At 41.5% G+C, this 27,237-nt stretch overlaps 1 long non-coding RNA gene across 2 annotated transcripts in view; it reads left to right on the forward strand.

Moving 5' to 3' along the window:
• LOC130514054 (uncharacterized) overlaps window positions 1-27,237 on the forward strand; it is a 91,561-nt gene that overhangs the window by 49,380 nt on the left and 14,944 nt on the right. The window contains exons 4-5 of one of the 2 annotated variants that reach the window (XR_008946894.1): window positions 19,029-19,107; window positions 20,724-22,288. The exons of the other annotated variant lie outside the window; for it this stretch is intronic. This is a non-coding gene — a long non-coding RNA (uncharacterized LOC130514054). Of the gene's footprint in view, window positions 1-19,028; window positions 19,108-20,723; window positions 22,289-27,237 lie in introns of those variants that run through there. 2 annotated transcript variants of the gene reach the window in all.

The following is a 27,237-nucleotide window of genomic DNA, read 5'->3' on the forward strand; positions in this document are numbered from 1 at the left end:
ATATTGGAATGAACCTGAAATAAAACAGAAAAGTAGAAGAGAAATAAAATATATTTTTTTAGGTCACGCTTTATTCCTGAATGTCAAATCTAATTGCCAAATCTAATCTAGCAGCCAAGAACTGCTTAACATCCTATGAGAGACCGTATGGCCAAAAAGGTAAAAGGATATCATTCCCGCTTTAATTTAAAGGTACTACACAACCACACACACACACACACACACACATTTCTGTCTGTGTGACAACTTAGCTGTGCTAACTTAATAGCTGTGATAGATTCCTTAGCCTCCTATGCCTGGATCAGAATATTTTTTTTTTTTTTTTGTCGTTCATGACAAACAGTCCCTGTTTCATTAATTTGCTTGGTTCCATGTGGCCCCACCCTGATCTCATCATCAGGTGCAGATCAGGTACATGTATGATGTCTGAGAACAAGTCACATGGACGTGTCGCACGAGGCAGAAAAGCCCAATACTTCTGACACCCAGACTTTGAGCGTTGTGTTCGTGAAGCATGCTACACATCAGGTCGCAAATCCTGGATTGCGTCAAACTACAAGGGGTAAAGATGCTTGTTCAGTGATCCTACAACTTCTAATTGGGAAGGAAAGTGAACGTTTGTCTGTGGCCTGTCTGTTTGTATAGTCTGATCCTGGCATACCCGACCCTTGAACCATTAAAGCCAAATTGTAACCCTCAAATAGTCCATTGATGTCGTGAAGACCAGTCAAAATGTCCATACCTCTCAATATGTCCTCACTCTCTAACCCTAACCCTAACACAAGCCAAGATACTGAGACAATTAGCTGTGCCAGGTTCAGCAGGTTTTATACACATGAATGTTATTATCCATGCCAGCAATGGTATTCATATGGGATTCATTCACTAAAATGGTTATCATAACATTGTCTGTTCAAACCTCTGTTGAAAATATGCCTACAAAAACTTCAATGAAAGGGCGACTTAGCCTTGCAGGTGCCAGTCGAGTTGATTTGGTTTATATGTGGGGGGTTTCAGTTTATAAAATATGTTCAATATCCCACCTGACTAATAGATGTGAGCCTGATGTGTGTCCCAACATTTGAGAAGACAAAAAGCCCCTTTTGACTCCAAAGTATTGCTTTTTAAGTGGCTCCCCATTCAAACAACTGGCTCTGACCCAACACTAGAGTGTAAAAAATAGGTTTAAAAGAAATCAATGGTTTTTAATAAGACAGAAACAATTTGTTCAAACACAACATCAATCATACTCTGTCATTTTTGTCTCCCTCTCAGCGTTTGTGCACACTTGTGTGCGTTTATTTGGACTGCCATTGAGATGGACAAGCAGCAAACAGTACAAAGATTCAGCATCATGTGCATTAAATCCATCAGGCAGCATCAGAGAGACACAAATGCAATTAGCTAATGTGTTTGCCTAAACTCATCAGTGGACACAATTAGCAAAGGGGAACAGAACAGCCGGGATCATTTATCAGAGAGGTGGATTCAGGGCAGCAAGAGGAGGCTGTGGAATAGGCGTAAAGGGGAGGAGAGGCAGCGACAGAAAAAAGAAGGATCAGTAATGCAAGACATAAACTGTGACCAGGGCAAAAGACTAAACTTTGCTTGTTTCCAATACCCCCCACCCCCCACTCCATCTCTCTGTTTCTAATTACAACAGATGGCTCTGAAGTGGCAGCCCGAGCATATTTCATCAAGAGGGAATAAAAGCAATTAGACATTCAATTTGGAGTGTAATTAATCCTACATTAAAGCCTTCATTAGTGATCGCTCGTTAGTGAAACATGCTTCTCTGAGAGGCCCAATAATAGCCCTCTTCGTCAGGGGATCAACGCTAAGAGGGAAATCAAACAAGGTTAAACAAAAGCCATTGTTCCATTGGCAGAGAGACGAAGACAAATGAGGCAGTTAGGCTGGGTTTTCAACTCGCTGTTTTACACACATTTCCAACTCAGAGCTGTTTTCTGTTGAGAGGCGAGGTCTTAAGTGTTAAAACTACGGCTTAATGTGATTGCCTCCTGAAGTCAGGGCTTCAGCACTCCACCTCCCTCTCAGGCCTGGATTGTGCTTAATGATTCTGAATGCAGTGCCAGGATGGAAGCTAATTTATCCCTAAAGCAGAGATCTATTCCTGTCACCATCAACTTTTTCCTACGACATCATTGTAAAATAATGGTCCTAACTATAACTGCTTTATATAAAAAACAAAAAACACAACATGGCTATTTTTTAAATTAAAGTTTTTCCGTGGCACCTTGGAAGACAAGCAGTCATGAGTTCTGCAGTCAAACTGAGGTCAAGATTTTGACGGCTTTACTGCTGGGATTCCATTTTAATGCAGTTCTGTTTAATTTCTGTTGCTTTTTTTAGAGAGTGTAGTTCAGTGCTGTAAGTTTTGCTACTATTGCAACAAATATATCTTACAAATATACGTATAATGCCAATTTTTTTATTTAAAATGTATTGCAAAACAAGTAACTGCATATAGATTCACCCCTTAGCGTCATTATTTATTTGATGCCTTCAATCCGAATAATCATTAAACTGTCTGTGAACCATTTCTATCTTTTATGCGACTTGTTTTAAGACTTTGTCTTGATGGAAAGCAAATATTCTTTTTTTCAAGCCAGGAGTATAGATGTCTCTATGCAGCATGGCACCAATCTTGATATGTTTATGGGATGCAGTATGTTTGATATCGTCCAAACAAACTGGCCAAAAAGCTTTATTATGGTCTCAGAGGAAAGGATCTTTGATTTTAATTTGGACTCTGTTGGTGTCTTCTCATGGAGACTTATGCTCTTTGCTACTGGACTGATGTAGAGCACAGGTGACACTTTACTCTCCTCCAAAGACGTCATAGATGTCTTTGTGACCTCCTTTTTCCTACTAGCACCTTCACTAGCTATGTGACAACAGCTCTCTTTATCTCTTTTTTAGTCAGGAGGCATTTTGTTCCCATTTTCTAATAATAAGTTTAAGTCCAGTCTCATTGAATTACAGTTAGATTTGTATCATAACCTGACCTATACTTTTCAGCAACTTCTTAAGTGGCTTGGGGTCTTCATATAGGCTTGTTGAAACCTCCAGTCCAGCACTGTAACAGGGTGCTCTGACCTTGGTTCCCACTTGCCTTGGTTAAAAGCCATTTTATACCTGAGAAGAGAAAGACTCCGAAGTGATTGGACTCTCCACGCAGTTTTTCATTTCACTTAGATTGTTACTGCTATCATCTTTTTAAATGAGGGCAGTTATTATCAATCAAAATTAAGCGTCACTTTTAAAAACCCATTTCACCATTTAAAAAAATAATATATGCAAATTTAGATTTAAAACTGACCCCTATTAAAAGTAAAATGATCCATTGAAAAATGTAAAAATACCACTTATCGGCACTCACAAACACAATATTTTGAAAATGTCCCCATCTCCATACAGACAATTGAAGATATACAATATTAAAGTAATGAAAGTCATCGCTGACATGTTATCAGAATCAACAGCACGAGGACACCAATAACCATACGACCTTTCATCTATTATTTGCAGTAAATTCTTTTTCCAGTGTTTTCGCCAGCCCTAGATCCTCGCTGTCCTTTCACACAGGTAAGAAGACGAGTCAGTTTACAGCCTCTATCTGTCCTGCAGCGGCACTGAGTGTTTTAAACACTTTGATAATCCCTCTGCGGCACTTTAACTTAGGTCACCCCTAGAAACAGCATGTGATTTTTTTCTGGTTGAATCAAAGCATCGCTCTGTGTAGCACGTTAAGAACCTTCCTTGGATTCATCAGTCAATGGTTCTGGAGGCTGGTAAGAGTGAATCCTAAAGACTGCAGCGATGTTCTGATTGCACCTCAGTGGAGGCCACATGAAGCACGCAGCTCTGCGATGATGAAACCAGCTGAAATGCGCTTCAGGTGGACTCCATCCCTTTGCCATTTTTGTGTGCTTCTGTGCATCTCCAAGGAAGGGAATTCAGCTGTGATCTCGGTGTTGAAAGTCAGGTGAAGGGTGGCAACAAGGAAGACAGGCCCAGTTGCCAAACTGAGGTGTGGCGGTGGTGTTCGGGGTGAATAAAACAAAGCCGTCTGCTGACTGTGGGCCGCCTTTAAGAATTCCAAAACTTTATTTACTCCAGAGGATGGTTTTGTGTCTCTGTGCACAAATGTGGACGCGCATGTATTTTTTACACGCGTCCGGGAGTTCGTGCGCACCATCCGTGGCAGTATCCTGCCCGAGATACATGGCCTGGATGAAGAGATGAAAAATGTATTAAAGAACAGCACAAGAAAGACAGAATAAACAATGAGACAGAGCTGCTACTCCAAATGGTGCTGCTGCAGGGATGCATGTATGGTTACGGTACATGAACGTGCGTGGAGACCGTCTTTATTTTATGATCACTCCTTGCCCTAGTTTGAGACATTATCACCCCCAGAGTGTGTGTCTGATCACTTAATATTTCAGTGCTTTTGTCCAGAGCAGGAATGGTCCTGACTAAAAACAGCTCCCTGTCACAATTTGTAGAATCCTGCGGAAAGATATTTGCCAGCGATGCTCGAAGGATAATTACAAAAAGAGCTACTTAAATGGAAAGACCACAGTTTGTACAGAAAATGAAAAGTAATTTGAACTTTTGTGGGCTAAAAACAGGAACTTCCCCTCTCCCTGCCGCTCCTGCCGTTGCAGCTTAGATTTAGGAGGATGCACAGTTTGTCATTTGGCCACAGAGACAGATACTAAGAGTTTGGGCTGTAACTTATTTGGGCTAATGGTCCAGAACATTGTGAGCACCCTGCACACCCAGAGGCAATTTCGAAGGTGCACTGGGCCAGTACAAATGGACCATGCTATACCTCCATGGTCAACACACACACAACACACACGCACACACGCACACAGAGAGAGAGAGAGAGAGTAGACTGACATTTATACACAACCAGACATAAAATCTCACCTTTTCCTAAAGCTACCATCCTATAGAGACCTTAGGCCAGAGTTAAATCACCACATGCAGATGCAGGAATCAACAAATGAACAGACAACTTTGAAATAAACAGGAAAATAATAGTTGCGGTGAAGTTATGTGTGATTGGAAGGTCTGACCACATGTCTGCAGAGACAATCTCAGATGTCATAGAAGCTCTTTAATTCTCTTTCTAAACGTCCACTCAGACTAGACACTTCAACATATCGTTTAGACTTCAGCCAAGAGCAGAATGACCGGTCAATTACATCCGCCCGTGGGAGGACAGGCAGATCAAACTTTCCACATTAAGCACATACACTTTGACATTACTGCCCACATAACGACGCCACAATGTCTCATTTTAATGAAAACACGCACAGACACTAGAAAATGGCAACAAACTGGATCATATTGGGAATCCTGCAAACAAACAAGAGGTTAGGCTGCATCATTTGTACCACAAGGGTGAGCGAACTGTTGATAATGGACAATGACTTTGATTGCCATCAGGATTGTATAATTAGGAACATGAGGAGTGTTTAACAGGTCATCTGATTAGAGATCCACACCCACAGAACAGCCAGGTAAAAAAAATAAAAGAATGCTTAGAAACATAATGTGTTATTGTGTGCATATAATTAACACTTGTTATATCATCCTATATAATCCAAAGGGAAAAAAAAACCCACAACAGTCTTTGAATCTTTCTGTTGGGGTCGGGGCCCTCTGTTTTTTCTTTGATTGTACCTGAGTTAAACTACATTCACCAGTCATGGGGGACACTCACTAGACCCTACGGCTGTCTTGTGCTGCTTCTGCATTTTGTCTAAATGTATGTTTTCTGTGGAACAATTAGATTGTACCATGATGTAACTTACATATACAATTTATTTGGTTCTGTTCTAGTATATTGCAGTGTTAAGTGTTTTTACGTAATGGACTGTAAAATTTTATGTAAATGTATCAGAGCTCAGTAAGAATAGCATGGTACGGCTAATGAGGATCCTAATAAACTAATACCTAAACTGAACATGACTGCTTCATTATCGACTAATGCTATCACGTAAATGGATACTAGACTGTCACATCAGTCTAATTGGCAGCTAACTGATAACTGTTGAAATATAGGTATGAAAATATAAGTTACAGCATTTCAAATGAAATGAAATGAAATCAATCTTTATTTATATAGCGTCTTTTACAATCAAAATTGTTTCAGGGCACTTTCCAGAATCCCAGGGCCTAACCCCAGACAAGCAACAGTTGCAAGGAAAAACTCCCCTTTAACAGGAAGAAACCTTGAGCAGGACCAGGCTCATGTAGGGGGACCCTCCTGCTGATGGCCGGCTGGGTAGAGAGAGAGGAGAGGAGAGGGAGAGGAGAAGAGAGGAGAGGGAAAGGAGAGGAGAGGAGAGGAGAGGAGAGGAGAGGAGAGGAGAGGAGAGAGAGGAGAGGAGAGCACAGAAACACGTACAAAAATACACTATTTATACAGCGGGTCAGCGGGGCCGGAGGTCATCATGCAGCTCCGAAGGCGACGATACCTGTAAATGAATACGGAAGGGGGGGGGGGGGGGGGGGGGCATAGAAACTACACAAGAATCAGCATAACTAGTCTGCTTGATGAGGAGGAGGAAAGGAGAGGAGAGGAGAGGAAACCATGACCCTGTGAGGTGACAGAGGCCTGTCAGGTGATCATGTTTCTGGACCCCAGCAGCCTTGGCCTATAGGTTTTAAGCCTAATCTTAAAAGTAGCAATGGAGTCAGCCTCCCGTACCTGGACAGGGAGCTGGTTCCATAGCAGGGGGGCCTGGTAGCTAAATGCTCGGTCCCCCATTCTACTCCTAAAAACTCTGGGAACCACAAGTAGACCAGCATTCTGAGAACGGAGTGGTCTATTGGGCTGGTAAGGTATCACTAGCACCTCCACGTAGGATGGAGCTAGCCCTCTGAGGACCTTATAGATCAAAAGAAAGGTTTTAAAAATTATTCTAAATTTAACGGGCAGCCAATGAAGAGACGCCAGTACAGGAGTTATGTGATCTCTTTTGTCAATACCTGTCAGAACTCTGGCTGCAGCATTTTGGATCAGCTGGAGGCTTCTTAAAGGACACCCTGATAATGAAAAATTACAATAGTCCAGCCTGGAAGTAACAAATGCATGGACTAACTTTTCAGCACCATGCCGTGTCAGTAGCTTCCTGATCTTTGTGATGTTTTTCAAGTGAAAAAAGGCACTATTAGAGACTGTTTTAATGTGTGAGTTGAAGGAGAGATTTTGGTCAAAGGTTTCTACTAGATTCCTCACAGAGAGACTAGATGTTAATGAGATACCATCTAGACTCTAGAATTTTAAAGCTGCAGGAGGAATTTGAACACAGATTCGCAGACTTCAATACGCACAGAGACAGATTTCAAATTTTTGCGGACCCCTTCTCCTTTGATGTGCAAGATGCCCCTCCTGTGCTTCAAATGGAGCTCATTGACCTTCAGTGCAACTCTGAACTTAAAGCCAAGTTCAGGGAGGTTAGTGGAAAAGCAGACAAGCTTGGCCAATTTTTGAGAGAATTGACCTCCAGCTTCCCTGAGCTTTCCCGGATGTTCAAGCGGACCATGTGCCTTTTTGGGAGCACATACTTGTGCGGAAAGCTCTTCTCCACCTTGAACTTCAATAAGTCCAAATACAGGTCCAGACTGACTGATGAGCATCTTCAAGCCCTATTGAGGGTCTCAACTGCTTCATCCCTCAAGCCAAATGTGGCTCGGCTATGTGAGAGGAAGCGCTGTCAGGTCTCTAGCAGCAAGAAGTAGGCAAGAGACGCCATGTTCAGAACAGTTCATGTTCAATGTTCCATTCTTGTTCAGAAAGTTAGAGGTTAAAGAACTGTTAATACAGACATTTGAATGTGAATAATAGTAATTAAATTTCTCTGGTCAGCAGCAACTATATGTGGTTTCTTCACTTTTCTATATCTGCTGTATTATTAATATTATTATTATTTATTGCTGATTACTTTATTTTCTTATTAATTCTTAATTTGTTTATTTTTTCATCTTATTTTGTGTAAAAAATGCGGCCCAGCCTCAACCTCCAGCAGCCCCCAGGTAAATTGAGTTTGAGACCCCTGATCTAGAGTGATCATGTGATCTAATCTATCCCTGAGAGGTTCAGGACCAAACACCATGACCTCAGTTTTTCCTGAGTTAAGGAGGAGGAAATTTAAAGACATCCAGGACTTTATGTCTTTAAGACAGGTCTGGAGCTTCACTAACTTCTCTGTCTCCTCTGGTTTCATGGATAAATAAAGCTGAGTGTCATCAGCATAACAATGAAAATTTATCCCATGCTGCCGAATAAATTTCCCTAAGGGAAGCATGTACAACGTGAAGAGGATTGGTCCAAGTACAGAACCTTGTGGAACTCCGTGGCTAACCCTACTGTATGAGGAGGGAACACCATGGACATGAGCAAACTGGTATCTATCAGATAAATATGACCAGTCTAGTGCTGTCGCTTTAATCCCAATCACATGTTCCAGTCTATGTAACAGGATGCTGTGATCAACTGTATCAAAAGCAGCACTGAGGTCCAGCAGAACCAGCATAGAGACCAGTCCATGATCTGAAGCTATAAGCAGATCATTAGTAACTTTAAGAAGTGCTGTTTCTGTGCTGTGATGAGCTCTGAAGCCTGACTGAAACATCTCAAACAGGCTGTTTCTCTGCAGGTGCTGCAGTAACTGAGTCACCACCACCTTCTCAAGAACTTTAGAGATAAAAGGATGGTTGGATATTGGCCTATAATTTGCTAATATATCAGGATCCAGTGATGGTTTTTTTAAGCACTGGCTTAATCACTGCCATCTTGTAGGACCGGGGTACATAACCTGTCTCTAAAGAACCATTGATCTGGTCCAGGATAGAACTGCCTATCAATGGTAAAACATCCTTCAACAGGTGTGTTGGGATGGGATCTAAAAGACAAGTGGTGGTCTTGGATTTCTGAATTAGCGGATTTTCTGAATTTATTCTTAGATTTATGCAAATAAATATGCCTTTATTTAAAATTCTAATCACAAGCCAAATATTTTTTTAACCTTAAAATGAATCATATGGGGACCAAACTTTTGTTATTTTGAGTCCTATCATTTATAGGAAGACGTAAACCCTCACAACTATAATACACACAACTGTAATACACAAAAATGCATGCAAAAAACAACTGCGCAAACAGAAGGTAAGTGCTCTTATGCTGATGAACTGTCTGGAAATGGCACGAATCACCATGGCAGCACTGGGTGATGTCAAGGTGTTTTAAGGTCTGGGAGCACGATTGTGTTTGTGTATGCGTACTTGTCCATCTCATTCACTGTGGTTCTGCAGGAAGCAGGAGCTAAAAAGACAGATGTGGGTTACATGTTGTTTGTCTCTCAGTTTGCATTTTTACACTTATTCTTTATTTATGCTATGAAGTTTTAAAGCTTTAAATTGCAAAAACAACGACTCATCAATTATGGTTGCAGGATGTTTGTATAGTCGGTAGCCATGAAGTAACAGTCATGTTAGATGATTGGACCTTAAAATGACAACTGCAATTAGCACAGATTTACAGGCACGATTCATGCATCTGTATGTGCACTATATGTTTGTCATGAAACTTATTCACTGACACAAGCTTTTCCCCATGATGTCTCCTGTGAGTTCTAACTCTTGTAAACAACCTCACAGATTTATTTTATGGACTAATTTAATATGCCAACACTTCTTATTTGGGTTTTTCGCACAGCTTCTGTTACATACATACTTGATCTATTGCTGCTAGCAGCTGAGTGCAACTCAAGACGTATATATCTCTGTGTGTGTGTGTTTGGTTTTAGTTCTAGAAAATATAATTAACCAAGTTGGCCTTCTGGGTTGAATTGAGTTTAGGGAATATGAGTGTGACTATATTTCACTATGTCAAACATTTGGCTCATTCTTCCAGTTTGACGATGACTGTTGTCATGGGCCATCGGCAAGAATACACCTTAGACAGGCTGTCAGTCCATCCTGGGACACACACCAATACCCCTGATCTTCAGTCAACCTTCACCTGTCTCTGAATTTTGGGAGAAAACCTGGAATGCATGCAAACAAGCAGAGCCCAAGCAAACCTTTGACAGTTCATGGCGGGGAGAACAAACTCGCTGGTTTAGTTTCTACTCTGACATTAAAAGACAAATGCTATTTTCTACCATTACAGGAAATATACTCAGTGAAACAGTGAAATTGTACTGAATGGTTCGATATGGCAAACTTTGATTATAAACTCCAATTAAATTAGATTCAAAGGGATTTTTCTCCAGAGGCATCATGATTACAGTATCAACTTTGGAGTAAGCATGCTGTTCAAATTTAATTATTCAATAGGAACAATGACACAGAACAGAGAGCAATTCATTTTGGGACCTGGAACTGTGAGTGAGCAATTATGTCACACCATGTATAAACAAGTTGACCCTATGGCCTACTTTCTCTTCGAGACAAAGGAAAGCAATGGTACCCCAAATGTGCTACAATCATCCAGGAGTGAAAATCTGATCCAGCAGTTGCCACTGGTTGGCAGTGGCATGTGACCCTGAGGTCATTAGGTCATACTGTATGAAGGTGCACTTTCTTGCCTCTGCTCTACTACCTCCACTCTTCTCCACCGGGACCCCTAGGTGCTGAGCTGCAGCTGAATGTCTCAGGCAGCCTGCTAACAAAGCAGATATGGTGCCTTTCCTCACAGCAATGAAACTAGAGTATTTAGGAATTACCAAGATACTGAAAAATGAGTTTAATTAAAAACAAAACAAGTTTTCAGGTTAATCTTCAAGCCACCCAGCTAGTTAGCACTACACTATTAACAAGCTTCCTCAAAGCCCCTTTTCTCCTCCAATGTGTGACACCAGGACCACATAGCAAAGATTCCTTTCAAACTGGAACAAGAACCTTTCCCAGCTTGGCTGCTCTACCAGGATCACCAGCTAAAAGACCAACACAGCATTTGTGTATGCTTTATTTTTATCACTTCAATCCAATTGCCCCTTTATTAAAGGATAACCTCATTGTCTCTTGGGTTCATAACACTCAAATAATGCATTTGGTTAAAAAAATAATAAAGCAGCAACACTCAGTATTTTATTGAAATGTCTATAGTAATCGTTTCTATGCTATTTTGTACTGCCGTTCCTGTCATGGTGACCCACTAGGAGACCTAGGGGGGTGAGTTCTTATTCCAATTACACGGTTGACACAATCACAATTTTGTATGTTGTATTTCTTTGAATAATTAACAGTAAGTAAATTAACAGTAAGTAAATAAGTAAGTAAGTAAATACATTGAGCTTAGTGATAAAGTGATAAAGGCAGTAGCCACAATGTTGCTCTTGCACCAGACAGTGGCTAACATTTGCACACTTTTGGACATCCCTCAGACAAGGACCCACGGTTTATGTTGGAGCATTTAACTTTGGCCATGTAGCTCCTGGGTATGAACATTATCACAGCATACAACCCACACAACAGTGAGAGAGATTCTACTGCTCCAGGAAGGCTTCTTTGTGAGCCAGCTAGTTCCTCCATTTTTCAATCCTGCTTGGTCTTCGTTTGGACCCCACGGACGATCTCCAGGCCTAATTTGCCAAGTTAGTATATGGAGGTGTTCCGGGGGAGTTTTATTCCAGGATACAGCAGCTCCTTGGTCAATGGGGGCTTGGTCAATGATGTCTTGTCACTGCAGTCCCCTGCTTCAAGGACCTGTCACTGCTAGGTAAGTGTTCATTTGCCATGATAGTCATCGGACCCCAAAAGTCTTCCCTGTTCCAAGGCGCAGTGATGTGAGACCTTCGTTGTGGACATGGCGGGGTAAACCACAATGGGTGGCAATTTATCATCTCAAGCCTGCTCATTTAGACCCGGAGGAGCCACTGGAGCTGGCTCTTCCCCCATGAGGAGGGCAGGCCCTGTTTCAGCCTCTGGCCTAGCCACCGGCCTCATTGCTGCCTCTGACCCTGCTTTGGGAAAAGTTTCAGACCCATCTTCATTCTGTTAAGCACAGTTGTTTTTCTGAGGGGACTTGTGTGGTGACCCACAAGGAAGACAGGGGGAGAGAAAGTCACAACTGGTTTTATATGTTGAATTCATTGGAGTGATGTGGAAAGGTAATCTTTTGAACTCAACTCCTGTAATGCTGTTTCATTTATATCTCCACACTGAGCAACTTAATATAACTGTTGACTTCAAAAAACATGTCACCTATTTCATAGATAGTCACGTCTCTTATATTTGCCCTTGCAAAAAAAACAACCCTCAGCATGCCAACAATAATACACATGACCTTTAAGCTATACATTCAGAGGCCTTGTACATTCCATTCTATGGGGAAAAAAATGTACAGATATACCCTTAACCAGATATGCACATACAGTTATTCAGGAAAAAGGTTAAGGAGACGTTGAATGTTTACTGTGAAGCTCACTTGGACCATATTTTTATTATAGCTTCCATGTGGAAGGTCAAGAATGTGTGATTATAATCAAAATCCTTATTCAATTTTCCCTTAAAAGGAGCTGTAAGGATGATTTATTTAGTTGTTGCCATGTAACGTGAAGAACCACTGGGCATCAACACAGAAGCAAAGTGTCGAAAAACTGGCACATGTATATATCGTACACAAAGTCTTCAAACATGTTTACTCCCATAATATGTCCTAGACAGTTCAAAACCAAGCTGCCACAGTCCAGATTTTACACAATATTACTAATTTCTCTGCCTTCAAAGTTCCACTAAACCAAAATTATATGCAACATGTTACACAATTACCAATTATTTATAGTGTGAGTAACTATACATTACTGGAAATATCATGTTTTAAGATGTCACCTTTTCCAGGCATCACACTTCTATATTTGTAGAATCAAAAATCTACATCAATTGAACTTGATTAGCTAAACATTATAGCTCTAATTTAAAACGTCTCTCATGCAGCAGTAGATTAACCACAACTTTCTTTTCCTTTTTTTATTTTTCTTTGTGAGAAAAAAAAGGACCATCGATAGCAAACCACAATCAGTCATTATTTTAAAATTTCCTGCCCTGGACATCTCATCTAGATCTTCCAGAACAGTTGAGGTGACAGCGTGGATCAAATGCCCAATTGCTCTTGCTTTGTCCACGATTTACTGATGTGTATAACAGTGTAACTGTCATGTACAGTTCAATAATCCTGAAAATCCAAGTATAGTGAGAAGACTTGATTTTCTTGTAACCTAAAAATGTACCAGAATTAAGCCTAACTGTAAAGTCATTGCCCACCCTGGGCCTCATCTTGGCCATCTTGATGGGGTAAGAGCACTAACCAGCCGGTGCAACAACAGTAACCTCTCTAAGGATGGGGTCTAAGGATGTACAAAACCAAGTGTAGAACTTCGCCAGAGAGCAATCGTCATGGAGCAGCACTTTACTGGATGTAGCTCAGGAGCAGGCTCCACGGGTCACTCAGAATCATCCAAAAATCATTAGGCCATCAGAATTCTCAGTGTGCAACAGATTGTCCTCCTGCACCCACCACTGCCCCTTATGGACAGCCCCACCCCTGTGCCATACCTCTTCTTCTGGATCACACCTCTGTGCCAATCTTCTCTACATCTTGTACAGTTCCTAATGTACAGCATGAATGATCAATAGTGCTGTGCTGATCCTCTCTTACCCATGTTCATTTCAAGTTGACTATTACTGCTCATCTGTGGTATTAACTCATATGATAAAGAAATAAAAAAAATTGCAAGACCCAGTTCACACCACCATTCTTTTTTGTAGCAGTCATGCCCTATAGTCATCTGTTGCTATAAAAGAATAATCAGGAACATGCTTCACATTTGTTGCATTACAATGATTGTTTGTCCGCATTTTAGGGTTTATCTTTGTATTTTTTTCCTCCCTTGGCCATGAAAGGTCATAGTACCTCATCCTGCTGACATTTAGAGCATTGATAATATTCCCTCACATATCAATTTCACCTATTTTTTCATCATTCTCGTTTCCCCCCAGCAGAAAATGGAATCATTTGTGCTTTCAGCAATTTGTTATTGATTGGGAGAGCTCTGGAAATAGAGGGTAGCCATTATGGCAATGCTGCAGCTACGGTTAAATTGAGTTTTAAGCAGGCCTGCAAATGTATCATTTCACAGGCATAACACAAAAGCTTTTAAATCCATGAACCTCAGGATGGATCAAATGCCTAAAAATACCAGTATTCTCATCACATTGAGAGCTATTATAATTTCTGCCGCTGAGACATTTTCCGTAATTCCGCGGAATGTGACAGTATGTAGCTGCATTTAAGAGAAGCCACAGTTAACATCGATTCTCAGAATGTAGTCTGCCTTGTTCAAAATGCACCATTGTGTACAAAAATAATAATAAAATCATATCCATTAAAAAAAAATAACACAAATGCAAATGCAATTGAGACCTACCAAGTACCTTTTCATCACATCAACACATTCTGCCACAAAGGTCAGAATATGTTACATATGTCTGTACGGCATCCAAGTTTAGGGGAAAAGGTGATGCATTTCTGAGTTATAGCTGGACGTAATTGGACTAAAGAGTGCCTAGTTTTCAATAACTGTCAATTGGATAAGATTAGCCTCTCTCTCCCACTCTGATTGTCGTCTATATCTAAGTCTGTGACTGGGCAACCACACAGACTAGCACATCAACACACGTCTATATTGCATGTGCATCTTTCTCTCTCTTATTGTAAAAACCCATATAGATGCTGGTCATAGCTAAGTGCTGGACTCCCCTTCTCAGCTCTCAACATCTGCCCTCTCTGGCCTGCACCCAGGGGAGTGGACATCAGGCCTGTGCAGGGGAGGCAGGAGGAGTGCCTCAGGCTGGGTCTTCACCATATCATCCCAGCTCTGGTCGGGTCGGGATAGCAAAGAAACTACAGGCCTGTAGCATCTCTTGGCTCATAAATAATGCTGCCTGTTAATAATGAATTAGTAATTACCCCAGCTGTTTTATTTTTGTTGACCACGGAGCAGAGGGACTCGTAAATTAGCAGTACCCCTCCCAGGGTGTTGCCTTAGTCCTAAAACCCCAAAGGAGGCTTGCACGCTTTTTATGGCCTGCGTAGCAATCACTGCCCCCTGCACTCTTACTAGTAAGTTTGTCCTGTCATGTTCCGGTCCTCCTCGGTAGAGGATCTACACACTAGAGCAAAGATTTACTGACATATATTTGCGAATGCATATAAATGTTCCGTGGATTATTCATGATATCGGTCATGAAAGTTGGGCAATATTAAAATTTAGCTTTATAGCCTAGTACAAACAATGAGGCCCTTGTTTTAATCAACTTGGTTTTCTCAGGCCTTTTCCACAGACTCTGCATTCAAATAATTTATGTTACATTTGATAAATTGAGCTTGTACCTCTACTTGTCTCCATGTAGTCATGCTAGTCATGAGCATTAGATTCAATGGAAGAGCCCCGTACAAAAAAATCCTGATTTCAATAAATGCAGGACTTGAGAATCACGACGTGTGTTTCTGCAGAACCATCTAGTGATGCACCTACTGTATATGAGTTTTTTTTGGGGGGGGGGCTCATGAGTAGCATAATACATTCTGATCATGGAGGCACCAGTGTTTGTCTCACTTCCTTCTAAAGGTTAGCTGTTTGTGTTGTTGGTTGTTGACCTGGAGAATGAAATAAAGTGTGTGTGTGTGTGGTGAGAGAGAGAGAGAGACAGCGGAAGAGAGGGGAAAGTCAGAATGCCAGACTCTTAATGATCCCTCCAGAGAGGGTCTGATATATGTGTGTGTGCACCAGTGAGGCCTGGACAAGGAAAGGTGGGGAAATTAGCTTTCTTTCTCAATAACCTCAAATAAAAGTCTGCCTCCTACTGGTTCTTCTGTCATTGGCTCCTCAAGACAATAAGCCAATTAGGGCTTGTGTGTGAGAGTGTGTGTGTGTGGTGTGTGTGTGTGTGTGTGTGTTTGGCGGGGGTAAGCTAAAATGTGACCAAAAGATGAAAGTAGAGTAGCAACTAGCAACAAATATTCTTCAAGCATACTTTTCTAATATATTCAGATGAAGGACTGTTATTGTACGGTAATAATACATAACAACTGTATATATAAGTGCATTTCACTCTTGGCTACCCTTTTTTGGCAAATAGCTATGCGTCCTATTTCATGTATATCCTATCTCAGCTGTTTAATATACAGGCAGTGTCGAAATCTGGTTTTATCGAGAGCAAATTTTTAATAGTGACTAACAATCAGCATTTTTGGATACAACAGGTCAAAACTAAAGCAGGAAGGAAATCAATTTGGAAAGCATTAAAAATTAACAGTGATAGATAGAAAACTGTAAAATAAAAATGAATAAAAGTCATGAAAAATGAGAGAAGGCCAGTGGTAAAGCAATCCCCCCGCCCTCCCTGGGTCCGTGATGTCCTTGCGCGCTCACCTGTTGCTGTCGTAGAATGTTGCTGTAATAAGATAGTAAGCTTAATGATGCAGAGTCTTTCTTCCTTTGAGTGTCTTCAACTCTAATGCCATCATGGCATCTGAAGTATTGATGAAATATTTTGATACTTTAATTTTGCATTAAGTTAGGTATACATAAGCAGGTGCAGCATGAACAACAGCAATATCACTACTAATACTGGTACCTTTACTAGTAATAATAACATTCATCTACATCAATCTGCTTGAGAACTCAATCTGTTTGCTTTCAAATTTGCTCTTGCATTTTAAAGGCATTGCTAATGTTAGTTTAATATAATTGTTACATGTTCTGCTAGAAAAATATGTCTTGACATGTTGTGTAATGCAGCCAAGACAATGTGTTCTAAATGGACTCCCAAAGGAACAAAATGGACTCCCTTCTTTGCTCCAATAATGAACTTCCAAGTCTAAAAAAAGCAAGGTGTGATTTACCAGCAGGATTGTGACCACAGCTCAAAGAACCTGAGAAGAATAACCCTCCTCTGGTGAACTACAGCAGTGAACATTTTCTTTAAGTGCTTAACCATTCCATCATTCATTCATGTTCATTTTATAAGTTGAGGTCCCATGTAGAGTAAAATAAATGGTTGAACAGTTTTAACTTTTGTGTATGAATGCCTATTATTATCCTTGTTGACCCCAGCATGCTATCCAAAATGCTACAATACTGTACATTGTGTCTGATAGAGGTAGCTTGTTGTATACTTTGAACAGGTATGCACTGATGTTGATGTTATGTACTACTCTGGGAGCATTTTTTAATGTCTTTAATATAGATGCAAGCATTTTATTTGAATGTACGTCACCTTTTTTTTTTCCAAACAAAGGCTATTCGTCTCTCTCCTGGCTTTCCATCCCACTCCCTACCTTTCTGAGATATTGGCCTGTCTCTCCATTCCATAACTCATACTTTGCCCGTAACGCTCAATTAAACTGCATACATTAGCAGGGTTGACGTGGAGGTAGGACATTTGTAATCAAGCATATTTATTCTCTTTAATCACCCTGGGGACCTGGAGACCTCAGGAAAACACATGCATGCAAAATCCCTGCACGCACAGACGCGCAAGTCTTCCAATAAACAACCTGCTGGCATTGAAAAGCATTTAAACGCCGAGAAAAATGCTCACAAATACACACATATGTGGTGATCCAATAGATCTGCTGGACTTAATCAAGCCAAACCTTTGGCACTCTTGACTCATCCCCCCTCCGCACCCACCCCTCCTTAACCTGGTCTCTCAACCCCAACTCCATATTAAAGCCAGCACACTGGTTTACATATTAATGAATACCTTCAGTGTTTAATATGCTGCTCAACAAGACAAGTAGGAACATTATTAGTGCTTCGGACTATATTAAAAATATATGGACTGATTGATTTGTACAGCACGCTCGCCTGTAGGTGTGCATAGCTCCAGTTTGAACATATCATATAAATCTGTCTGTTTATAGCTTCCCTGCAACGCCAGAAAACATGGCTGAAGGAATATAAGTTCAACACTGATTGCCTTTGATATGAAAGCTTCACACACGCGTGAACACAACACACAATTAGTCATTTCTGTCAATTTTGGACCAACTGTGCAAATACGCCCCTCTGTCAGTTAATCTCCGGCTGCTCTCGCTAATCGCAAATAGAAGAGTGAAGGGGATGAGGAAGGTACGAAATAATTAAAAATATTCCCAGGAGCTGCTTTGTGACCAGGACTCAGCAGAACCTCGCTTTTAATTAAGATGAAAAGGAATAAATAAGACAAAGCACAGTACACCAACTCTCATAAAAAAGCACGTGCGCAAACAAATGTCCGCCACAAGCATACACATGCATCTATGCGCATGTATTTTCTCGCTAACAGCAGACACACACACACACGCACACATACACACACTATGTCACAATCCAAGTGAGCAACAGGGGAAATAAAGGTTTGGTTTAAACAAGGTTTAGAGTCACCCGTGACTTAGAATGAGTCTGTTTTTAGTGTACGTGTGTGTTTGTGCGTGGCTGTATCTGCACATATGTACATCTATCTGATGTATTTTGAGCCTTCTGTGACAAATGTATATGTTTACCAGCACAGAATAAGAGGAATAGGAGAAGAAAAGAAGATAGAGAAAAAAAAAGTGCAACTGAGGGAAGCAGTGTCCTTCCATATTATGCTGTGAGGCTTCATTGTGACGTCAATGGGATACATGAATGGATGTGCCGCGTGTGGACCAGATGCTCACATGTATTACCTAGAGATATTTCTTGCAGATATTCTTGTATGTGTTTCGTGCCCACAGGCCACTCTGCAAACATGCTCACACATCTTTTATGATACAAATCCAGGGTAATTATGAACTACAAAGGATTTGCTCTCTTTTTCTCTTGTATGACTGCCATTAAGTACCTCCATACATTATGGAGCTCCTATCTGCTAATGACAAAATAGACAAAGGTAATAATCGAGTCTTCCCCCTCTCTCATTCTGTCTTCCTTTTGTGCATGTCCTTCTTCCAGACTTCTCCATCATTTGGATAAAAATCAAGGGGTCATCATATGTGAAGAAGAAGGAGCAGTGTATTGACATAATTCAGTGGTGTGTATGTTGCAGATGTATACGTAATGTGTCCTGTGTGCCTTCAGTCCACACTTGCCTTTGTATGTGTGTGTGTGTGTGTGTGTGTGTGGCATTGTCCCTCTGCACACATGTCTCTGAAGACCACAGATGAGATGTAATAATTGAAGGCCCTCCCGCTGATTTCACACAATCAACGTGGCCACACAGGAGGTGATGAAAGTGAATCAAAGATTGAGGGTAGAGGTGGTTTAAAAAGGCTTTTAGGGCTCCCTCATTCCTCAATTATCCCCACAACGGCTTATTAACACTGAGCCCACCTTCACCGCACAGTGAGCTCTTTATTTCCTCTCTTTCTCCTCATCACACATCACAGAGCTGCACAGTGTTATATTCATATTACCCCGCGCCTTCATATCTGACCAGATCTCCTTCATTTTGTCCTTCCACTATTGCTGAATCCATCCCGTTATTCATCCTTGTCCTTCATATTTAAAAAAAATACACTGCCCTTTTGCCTTCATATCTGCCGGGATCTCCATCACTGTCAGCCTTCCATCTCCCCTCTATCCTTTGCTTTCCTCCCATCTCTTTAACCCACTCCTTTCTCTCAACAATCACCTACATTCTTCTTGTCTCCCCCCTGCCAAAAAAATATAAATAAAATAAAATCCTTTTTAATGAAACAGAGGACCTGACTGCGAGCAGAGGCGATCCTGATTTGCCGGCCTCAGTGTGCCCTGATTGTCTGTCTGCTGAATCGCCGCAGCAGAAGCTGAACAGGATAGATGAATGTGTGTTGGCCCTGCTGCTGTAATTCACATAACCCTGCTGCTATACTACTGTCACATTGCTGGTTGCCCTTTGCAAGAAATGGAGACATATCTTAATGATATGATCTCAGCAATTAATACACTCATATTAGTTAAGAGTAAGGAGGAGCCCTTGAGTGGCACGAAGTGCTAATGCATTAGGTGTGAATGTGGCGTATGCAAGGAGATGATGGAGCTGATCCACGTCTAAGAGGTTCAGGAAAAAGGTGGGACAAGCTGGAAAAAACAAAAGAATAGGAAAGGAGGCTGTGTCTGTTATTACACCCAGCGCGTTTGCGTTTGATGTTGCCACCATCATTTTTCCTCCGCCAGTCTGGATGTAGCCAGAGAGCAGTTTCAGGATCACAGCAACACGGGGGGAGAGAATATTGAATCAATGCTTCCACCAGCTTCTGAATGCAGGGTTATCGTTTGATGCTGTGACAATGGGCGAGAGCATGAGAAAAATATGTACAGGGAATTGTTCCTTTCCTCTCCTTTCAGCTCCACATACACCCCCTTCATTTCTTTTCACCTTACCTTTCTTCCCATCTGGCTTTCCCTCCGTTTTCCTTTTCATTGCTTACTGCTGTCATTGTCTCATTTAGCCTGTCTAAAAATATAGTGTTCCTCCCCTGATGTAAAGGGGAGAAATTTCGACACGTGTGTTACCTTTTCATCTGAAAGGCATAGAGAGGAATCTTAGGGGAAATCAGGTGTCTTAATGACAGCAGTGTGTGCAGCATGGGTAATGCTGCACGCCGGCATTTGCCGTACATGCATTAAATTATTCACATCAAAAACTCATTGTTTGTTACCCGACAGAGCTGCGGGAAGAGGTAGAAGGATGATGGAAAAGCGTGATGAATTAAACATCAGGAAGATGGAGTGCCTCTGAGATGGGAAAAGAGAGGAGCAAAAGGAGTGAGTAAAGACAAGAAGAGAAGAGGGTGTTTAGATTCTAAAGATGTACACTTGTCTTTTGGGAGAAGGGAGGTGAGCTTGAAATAATGTGCAGTTATTTACATCTGTGCTTTTTATGATGTTGTTAAAGCTTGTTCATGATGCCCACCTCATAGTCGATGACACAAGGACATGCAGTCAGGATGCAAATCAGGAAGTGCAAACAGGAGGCAGAGGTGACACTGCACTACAGATCCTGAGCCACATAAGACATAGGCTTGCTAATACTGCTACACTGGCTTCTAACTGTTACAGAAAATGTTGTCGTGAAAAATGCCCATGGGTGTGGGTGTAAATGTGTTAGGATGTGCACCTGTGTGTATTAGTTTAACACTTGGTGCCCCATGATCTTCACTGATTGGGACAGATGTAAGGACCACCCATACCACGGAGAAGCAGGACTCCTCCCCCAAGACCAACCGTCATATGGATTAAATCAAGTAGAGTGCACCCCCAACCCCACCAAGGGCCAGGATTGTAAGGTGCAGGTAGAACCAGGCACAAGGCCCCACGAGCACGAGACATCCCCCCCTAATCAAACGCACACACACCACATTGCTCGCTCGCTCGCTCACTCACTCACTCACTCACTCACTCACTCACTCACACATGCCCACATATATATGCACCTTCATATACTCCCACAATCCATTCTGAAATGTGGAAGAAGAGGGAGAAGACCCAGTCCTGGATACGGGCCAAGATGAACAGTGCAGGGTATGTGGACATGACTTCCATGGAATATCAACAGCTTCTGAGCATTATTGTGATGCTAGTGCCTCAAAATAAAAAAACTTAGGCGACGGTAATCTCAACTGGTAAAGGTGTAAACACTGCCCCTCCAGTAGCTATGTTGCATCCGCCTCAACCGTTGTATATTTGTACCTGTTTGCTCTTTAGCACCCTTCCTAACTCTAACCCTAATGCTCCATGTCAATAAAAGTGGAGAATGGTGTTATTTCATGGCTCAAATTAAGAAAGTTAATTAACTTCTAGTAATTTCTCCAGTCACGGTCACACAAAGAACACACTGTATCACATTCTAATGCATTACTAAAGGGAAAAACCTGTATTAATACTGATATTAATTATCAGGGGAATATGCTGTTTTTTGTGTACCGGTGTCACACACACCTTCAGAAAAACATCTGATGGTAAACGAAATTTATAGCAAAAAGTTACTCTTGTGGAAACACTTGATGAGTTTGCTGGAAAGAGACATTAGCAGGAAGTCGGACTTATTAAGGTTTAAGCATTTTTTAAATATGTATTAGCTTTAATACTTCATGAAGTACAGTGATAATATCTTGTTTCACAGAATCATAATGCAGCACTTAACAATGTACTGTAATTAATACATTATGCTAAACTGTGTTATGTTCATTTCTGGCGGTGTAATTAAAAATAGATTACATGACTAGTTCAAAGTGTGTATCTTCTTGATTGGGGAGCATGAAGCAAAAGGGGGCAGAGCAAAGGACAAAACACATGCATTTATCAGAGGGTGATTAAGTTTAAGGCAATGATTCACTAAATATTTAACAGCTTTGCTTGGTGCAAAGTATATCATGAATTATAGATGGCAGAGATGAGTATGTCTTGATGTAAGACAGTGTTTAAAGACTTAACCTACAATGAGGGAAGAGCAATTACCATTTGTAATAAATGAGAGTGGAATGAAAAAAGAAAAAAGACTGTCTATTCGTTATTTCTAATTAATTTCTGAGGATGATCACGATGAGGGGAAGAGAGGATGAGGCCGTGTCCATTAGTCTCTGACACTTTGGGGCCCTTTTGTCCTTGATAAATGGACGCTTTGCTTCAGATGGCAGTCGTGTGTGTGTGTGTGTGCACGTCTCTGATATGGTCATGAGGATGCCCGCATCTTGTGCCGCTTAAGAATGTGTGTAAAACTATTGTTCACTTCAGCATCTCTTCCATGTTTTTTTTTTTCAACATTACGATTCCAAAATAAATGAGGACAGTGACAAAGTTCCTGATACAATGTTCCTTCCCACTTTTCGCTTTTAGGTTCGGACTGGGGGTGCAGGAGGCGAGATTGATGTACCGGGATGCATAAATTAGGTTTAATTTAGCATCAGTGCGTACGGGAAACTCCTTGGCATTGCCTTCATGACTACCTCTGTGCCTATAGAACATATACACACAGAGCAGTTTCTTCATGACAAATGCTTAGCCTTTAGCCCCCCCAGAGTTCCTACCTTCCTTACCAATTGACATCACATCGTGTATATTTCCTTTGTGTTTTCTTGTACTTGATTTTATAATGGCTCTCCTATCTTCCAGCCATTCTGCCACAGATTTCATTAGAAAAGGGGTGGGGGTGGGGGGTTGGGGGGCTTGATGTACTGGTTTTTCAACTTTCAGCGCACATTACTTGATGACATATGACTGAGGGAAAGACGAGGTGTACGCACAGGCCCTATATTCAAAGTCACTGGAGCATTCCATGTGTAGTGCTCTGAAATATTGATGAGTAAGCAAAAACACTCGGCGTCCTGTCACTTTCAGAAGCGCAGAGGCAGATGGAAGTCACAAGGAAGAAGGATGATGCCTCCTCTTTTTCCCCCTTTTTTCCGGGCCAGAGCCATTTTAACTGTCAGTAGAAGTAATTCACTTTTGTAGAGCTCAGAGGAAAAGCACAGTGAAAGTCAACTGATCCCCCATTAGACAGGACAAATCAATAAAAGGAACAATTATCAATCTGGAAATCAGCTTCATGTATGCAAATTTAGCTTTATATGAACCCCATGCAATTATTTCTCAACACCTGACAGCATTATTCACCTCATTATTCTATCCAAAGCTCAGCCCTTGTTTGCATCCTGCAAAACTCGTCTTTTATTCATTCCAGTACTCTTGTTTAATTGATTATTTGTCTTTCTTCATTTTATTCCGTGTTCCTTTCTCCTTTCTTTTCGCCCTCCCGCTGCCGTTGATGGGAGTGGATTCCTGCCTTCAGTGGCTTGTGGGGCTACACTGATGTTAAGCCTATCTGGTTTGTCCGTGTGTAGTTTTATTGATCTTCAGCTAAGACATTAGATCTGAACGTCATGTCGAGGGTTTGGTGACCTCTAGCAGTCTCTCGCCAAGTGATAGCTTTGATAAGGCCCATCCTTCTCTCTGTTCTATATAGAGCCATGCCCTAACCTTTAGCCTGACTCTGTGTTTGAGACTGACCTTTCTTTGATGCGTAATGCATGCCACGTGCCGCCCCACCACAGAACACATTCATTCAGACACGAGACACACAAAACACACATGTGTGGTACACACACGCATTCACTCAGACACGCTAACACCCTGAAGCACCAACTCCCATGGAACCTTATTAAAACCACCTTCAGTAGAAATGGAGGAACTTCTCAAAGTTTCCATAACTTGAATAATGTGTTGTATGAATAATGTTTTTCTCCGCTCGTTTCCCCTTCTTCAATCATTAATGCAGAAGCTTCACTTGCACAAGAAGACAAAGTCCGTCTGACTCCTGATGGGCATATTTACTAAAGGCAACAAGCTGCTCTGGCTTGACACAAACACGCATATGCAAACGTATGGACTCTCCCTTTCTCTCTCTGTCTCTTTCACACACACACACACACACGTTCCTGTTTGATGTTTGCCAATCATCCAAGATCCCTTACAGCTTGCCCTGCCTCCTACCAAATAACAGTCTTCATTAATTAAAAAAGAAAAGGCAGAGTTATTATAATTCTCTTTGCTTGCCCCTTGATGTAATGGAGGGGGTGTGTGGTGTTTTGTGGCTCTTCGAGAGTTTGCTTTCATCATTGACTGAGATTCCCCATGGCTTTGCCTTACTGCCATCAAACTCTCTTTCCTTCTTTTTGTCTTTTCATCCAATGAGATGAAGTTCGGAAAAGTTGCTCAAGCCCAACAGGATCCTTTTTAGCAGTTAATGCCCTTCCCAACTGGCAGGCAACTAACAGCCCACCAGCAGGCCACTGTTGGCAAAGTCAGACAATGATATTAGCTTGCCAGCTTTTTCCTAGCTTCGAGCTGATGGTTTGAGATGGCTTAAAGCATCTGAAAGCTTGGTGGAGCTTGTTTGCTTACAATGCTTTGAAGAGGTTGTGCCTAATATGTACAAAGTGTTTATTACATCCTGCTGTAAAAGCAAAATTTCCTGGGATTATGTACTTTTTTTCTTATTAATCATCAAAAGTGAATGCCTCAAGGTCAAAATCAACTGCACTGTTCCCAAGTTTTTACATGGTAGCTGGCCTTGGAAGACAGGAAACTAGCCAAAGACAAGTGGTGCAATCAGAAGGATGTACAGACTGGAAAACATTACGCTAATACGGCAACACGCCAAGCAGACAGGTCCAAAGAACTGATGAGAAGAGTGTGGAAAACAAGTGAGAAAATGGAGCACACAGCTGCACTCTGTTTGCAGGGCTAAACTTATTAGTCTGTCCTTAATGCCTCTCAGTGCAGATAGCATTAAGAAATACACGGTAATGATGATTTGTGCTCTCCTCAGCTAACAGTGGGAGATGATTCCACTTATTCCACATGAGTGTTATAATTGGCACCTTATTGCATTAGGATAAAATGCACTGTGTGATTTCCTGGGTGTCATTTTTGACTAATGCATCCTTAAGAATAGTAATCTAATCGTTGTCATTATTTCATCTCTGCTGCTTTCAGAAAAAGCCGCCTCGATTTAGGGTGGGGTTGGCGACTTTTTAGCCGAGGATGTGTTGCGGCATGTTGCAAATTAATCTGCACACCTTGTAAACAGAAGGACAGCAAACAGAAATCAATTTAGCTGAGTGAGGAACTCCACTCTCAGAGCTTTTAGCCTCTGTCCTAAGCCAACATGGGCTTTAGTTTGCTTGTTTTTTTGGTATAAAACTATTCTTTTTAAGCCAGCCAATTTGTTTCACGTCAACATCAAATGCTGGTTCCTTTTCTTGTCATTTTATGGCCAAATCAAAAATACAATCGTCTCCTCAGCAATCATTAGCAGCTGCAGCAGACTGTGCTTGTTATGTTCTCATATATTTCAGCAATCTCCAGCTTTGAGTTCAGTAATCACACACGTTCAGCACACACCCCCACATCTTATTCTGCCTAAAAAACCAAAAACCTTTGCGGCGCTACCAACCCCTCTGCTTTCATTTCCACATACCTCGATCCCAGTGTTGTGTCACTAATAGAGGTGATGTGCTGTTTATTTTATTGATCATGTGTTTTATCTGAGCATCAATGCAGGGTTCACTCACTGACATGCACATTCCCTTTGTCAAAACACACACACTGGACCTCTGCTTTCAGGCTTTCATCAAGCAAAACCACCCATTACAGTCTCCAACAGGCTGACAAGAGAAAAAAAAAATGATGCCGGTGTTCCTCTGACACATGACGTCCTAATTATGTCCACACAGGCAGGGATGTAGCCCAACACAGGTCAAAGTGACACAGGCAGAAAGCATAAACTCTTATAATTCTTTTTTTTGGCCATCTGACATTCATCCATTCATGTGCTCAGCCATGAAGCCCCTGTCCTACACCTGTGTCTCCATCGTGCTGAAGACACAGGTAGACACATGCATTCCCTGAGCTTGTGCTTATGTTTTCCAGGATGTTGAAAAGGCTTTAATGTCAGATCTGGCTGATCTGGTAGTTTGGGGAGAGTTCTGGGAACAATTCCTGATGTGCTCACACAGAAAAAGAGAGATGGATGATAAAAGAATACAAACAGCAAAAAGAGAGAGGGAACACGGGACAGTCAACCACAACACGCCTTGGTGGCATGTCTTGTCACTCATATGACCTCTCCACCCATCCCTGCAGCCCTTTTCCACCATCTCTTCAGTCTACAGCCCCCCCAGATCTCCCCTCGCCACCACATTCTCCTTCTCAGTGCTAACCACCGCCCCCACCTCCAGGGAGAAAAGGCTGACTTGCATTCAGCAGCATCTCTCAGGGAGGAAGAAATGAATAAAAGAAAGGAGACGTCCCGTTGACAGTCAATGTCTGCGCTGCCAGGAGCCGAAATCACTGTCAGCAAATGTATGGGACTGTCCAAGATGCCGCCGAGGCACCAAAAAAGAGCGAAAAAGAAATAAATACCCACCTGAAATTTGGCATCACATGGAAAAAGAATGCTTTCAGAAATCACGTGGAAAAAGCTGTGGGTCACGACTGCAGTGAAAAAGATTTTCTTTTGATACTCAAGTCACAGTATTGTTCGTGCACAGTTCTTATAGAAAATGTCTGTCTTGACACAAAGGTTAAAATTGGCTGTAATTGTAAACCCTGAATATGGCAAAGTAATTTTACGTGTGTGAACTTGGGCTTTTTAAAATGCATCGCACATGATTTTTGTCCT

Source organism: Takifugu flavidus, chromosome 17, assembly GCF_003711565.1.
Source record: "Takifugu flavidus isolate HTHZ2018 chromosome 17, ASM371156v2, whole genome shotgun sequence".
Classification (NCBI taxonomy): Eukaryota; Metazoa; Chordata; class Actinopteri; order Tetraodontiformes; family Tetraodontidae; genus Takifugu; species Takifugu flavidus.